General features: G+C 38.7%; 1 protein-coding gene across 1 annotated transcript in view; it reads right to left on the bottom strand.

Moving 5' to 3' along the window:
* The window catches only part of RSF1 (remodeling and spacing factor 1), a 115000-nt gene that overhangs the window by 64590 nt on the left and 46105 nt on the right, over window positions 1-4305 (bottom strand). The window lies entirely within an intron of this gene.

Raw genomic sequence — 4305 nt, 5'->3', positions numbered from 1 at the left:
CTGCTGCGGAGGCGGGAGAGGTTCCTGCCACTGCTGCTGCACTCGCCAGCTGTGAGCCGGACTTCTGGCTGAGTGTTGCTCCCCCTGTGGGAGCGCACTGACCACCATGGGGCAGCTCCTGCATTGAGTGTCTGTTCCCTGGTGGTCAGTGCGCATCATAGCAACCGGTTGTTCTGGTTGTTCCGCCATAACGGTCGCTTAGGCCTTTATTATATAGAAGGCATAAATTTAAATTTCTAGACTTCTCTCCATATACAAGCATTCCAGGAAAACCAGAGCCACCTAACAGACTGAAAAAAGATTTGGACAACCACTCTACTCAATAATAGGGACTAATCAGGAGAAATGCCATGGGTTCTACGACCTGTGAGCCAGTTTCTTTAGCTATAAAAGGGGAGCAAGAATAATACTGATCTTAAAGGTTATGAAATAGCCCTAGACGGTTTGACTCAGTAGATAGAGCATCAGCCTGCTGACCAAAGGGTCCTGGGTTCGATTCCAGTCAAGGACACGTACCTTGGTTGCAGGCTCCTACTGGGACCCTGGTTGGGGTGCGTGCAGGAGGCAACCAATCGATGTGTTTCTCTCACATCAATGTTTCTCTCTGTCTTTCCCTCTCTTCCACTCTCTCCAAAAGATCAATGGAAAAATGTCCTTCAGTGAGGATTAACAACAGCAACAACAACAAAAGGTTATGAAATAGACATAAAAATATTAAAGTACCTAGCAACTTCAATAAAATCTGTCTTTATTGCCTTTAGTACCTGGATTTGTTTATCCTAAGAAATCATTCAGATTGAAATTTTTATTTTAAAACTGAGAAACATGAAATTTAGAAAGATTCATTTATCCAGTGAGTCCACAAATATTTACTGAGTACCTACTAGTAGTTGTCAGTAGCTTAAGTCAAGGAGGTGGGGAAGACAGACAACCTGCCATCATGGACCTTACATTGTAGGAGGTAGTCAAACAGGTAAAATTTTAAATAATTCAAGTAGCTCGGGTGGTGTGGCTCAGCATGGTTCCATGCACTAAGAGGTCACCAGTTTGATTCCGAATCAGGGCACATGCCCAGGTTGTGACCTCCATCCTCAGGAGAGGCAGCCAATGTTACTATCTCTTTTTCCCTTTCCCTTCCTTTCTATCTCAAAATCAATAAAAACATAAAATAATTTTTTTTCAAGTAAAGACAAACACTATACTGAAAATAAAATGTGATAGTTTGGGTGCTATTTTGCATTGGGTGCTGAGGGAAAACTTCATTTTATTATTTATTTTTAAATATTTATTTACTGAGAAGAGAGAGAGAGAGAGAGAGAGAGAGAGAGAGAGAGAGATATTTGTTGTTCCACTTACTTACGCATTCATTGATTGATTCTTTTATGTGCCCTGACCAGGGAGCAAACCCTCAACCGTGGCATGTCAGGACGATGCTCTAACTGACTGAGCTACCTGTCCAGGGTGGAAAACCTCATTTTAAAAAGTTGACACAAAAAGTTGAGAGATAAAATAGAAATGAGCCACAAGATGATCTGGAGAAGAAACAAGCTAACAAAAAGACCTTGAGGTTTGGCAAATTAGAAAAAGAGAAAAGATTCGTCAATGTAAATGAAGTAGAAGAGCAATTTTCAACTTGTGTGTGTTTGTGTTGCTAGAATTATTAAAACATGCAATGCTTGACTACTTTAGTCAGGGGCACTGACCTCTTTTCCCTTAGATAGTCAATTAAATAAAAGACAACAGCCAACACAACACAACAATAACTGTCCGATGTGAATGGATCAAAATTATACCTATTTTTTTTGTCAGATCAGCAAAAAATATTACATATTTTTGGTGTGTGCAGAATTTTAGAAATCAGTTTGTGTGCCATGAGGTGAAATGATTGAAAACTGCTGAAGCAGAATAAGGGAGAAAGTTAGCAGCAGATAAAGTTAAAGAGGTAACCAAGAGCCAATATATATAGGCCAGAGTAAGGAATTAAGATTTTATTTCAAATATGATGAGAGGCCAATGGAGTGTTTTATTTTTCATTTTTTAAATATTTCTTTTTATTGACTTCAGAGAGGAAGGAAGAGGGAGGGAGAGAGAGAAACATCAATGATTAGAGAGAATCATTGATCAGCTGCCTCTTGCATGCCGTACTGGGGATGGAGCCCAGGACTCAGGCATATGCCATGACTGGGAATTGAACTGTGACCTCCTGGTTCATAGGTCGATGCTCAACCACTGAGACACTCCAGCCAGGCCCAATGGTTTTAAATTGATATATTTATCATTTATGTTTCAAAAATAGCTGTTTTATTTTTTAAAAAAAGATTGTAGAGGGGAAGGAATGGAAACTAAAACACCAATTTTAAGGCAAGAGATAATGATGACAAGAACTATGTTGGTAGTAGTGATAACAGAAAGAAGTAGACAGCTGTATTTTACAGGCAAAATCATAAGGACTTTTGATAGAATGGATGTGGATGGAGGGTGATTGGAAAGAAAACCCAACGGCGACATCTAGATTCCTTGGCATGAAAAAATGGAAGAATGAAAGTGCTTTTGACTAAGGTATTAAGAGAATACCTGAAAGAAGGGAGTTCACAAGAGATCTCTAATGAGCTTGAGGTAAGGGTCTTTGCTCAAAGTTACTGATTCATAGATCTTTCCACTGGATCTTTTCAAATCTGAGTCAAGAAGAATTTTTGGCTGAGCACTGACAAGTCAAGGGCTATGTCTACTCTTCTTCATATCCCTAACCTGGGACAAAGTATGAAACATAAAAATACTTTAATTTAAGAATTCTATTAAGTTAACCACTTATAATTTCTATAGCCAACACATCTTAAAGAATATTATAAATTCTTACTAGACTAATAATAGCTAGCATTTATTTCATGTTTACCATTTGCTGACTACTGTTCTAACTGCTTTAAAATATATTAACTCAGTCAATTCTCACAAGCGTTAGATAGATGTACTGCTATCCTCAGGAGGGTATGTGCTTCAGCCAAAGAATAAGAGAAATAGGAATTACTATCTTTAGTCATTTCTGATGAAATCAGTATATATTTAAGATACCAATCAGGTCAGCTGTCACCAATGGAGATGTGGACAAGGGCCAGACTGAGAATTATGAATCATCTAACTCCATTATTTATACTCAAATTACACCTCACCAAGTCTCCCTGATCTAATATTTAAATATGTCCAACTGTTTTATAAATAATAGTATTTCTGGAGGACTGAACCAGACATTTACTGAGCACATTAAGTACTGGGGGGTGAGGGGCAGAGATGAATTAACAGTCAGTCTCAGCTCTAGGAAATTCAGAATTCAGAAGAAAAAAAGGGGGGGGGCATGCAAAGTCATGTAAACAAGTAATCAGTGAGTTATCCACCAACTAGTGGACAAGGGCCAGACTGAGAATTATGAATCATCTAACTCCATTATTTATACTCAAATTACACCTCACCAAGTCTCCCTGATCTAATATTTAAATATGTCCAACTGTTTTATAAATAATAGTATTTCTGGAGGACTGAACCAGACATTTACTGAGCACATTAAGTACTGGGGGGTGAGGGGCAGAGATGAATTAACAGTCAGTCTCAGCTCTAGGAAATTCAGAATTCAGAAGGAAAAAAGGGGGGGGGGCATGCAAAGTCATGTAAACAAGTAATCAGTGAGTTATCCACCAACTAAGTAACTGATATAATTATAAACTATGAAAATAGAGAGGAGAGAAACCGTAATTCAGCCTATGGATAAAGAAAAATTAAAGAAGGTTTTATTCAAGTGATGACATTTTTCTAGGATCTGAAGGATGACTGAGGTCTTACCAGACAAGGAGATAAAGAGCATTTCAGGAAGAAAAAAAACACAATATGTAAAGCAATAGGAATGTGAGTGATGATGTGTCAATGTGAGTCCTAGATCCCTGGATCTTGAGGACTTGGGGCCAGGAATGGGCGAGACAAGGCTGTGAAGGAAAGTAGTGAGCAAGGCTGTGAAAGTAGATCATGGCTTATAAATATGGGGACTCAACATGTGTTTGGAAGAACTGATGGGAAATAGTTCTGTTGCACTGTGCAAGACAGACAGAAGGATAAACTCTGAGGTTAAAGAGACCAATTAAAGCCTATTTTGCAACAATTCAAGAGAAAGGTAATGAAGCCTGAGTTAAGCTTTGCTAAGGATACTCTAGAAAAGGCAGATTCTGATTGGTAGTGCATTTATCTTACAAAAGCAGTAACATTTTATGTTTAATACTAGAGGCCCAGTGCACGAATTCATGCATGGGTGGGGTCCGGCTG

This window comes from Myotis brandtii, unplaced genomic scaffold (assembly GCF_000412655.1).
Source record: "Myotis brandtii unplaced genomic scaffold, ASM41265v1 scaffold244, whole genome shotgun sequence".
NCBI lineage: Eukaryota > Metazoa > Chordata > Mammalia > Chiroptera > Vespertilionidae > Myotis > Myotis brandtii.
This window is presented reverse-complemented; position numbering and strand designations above follow the sequence as displayed.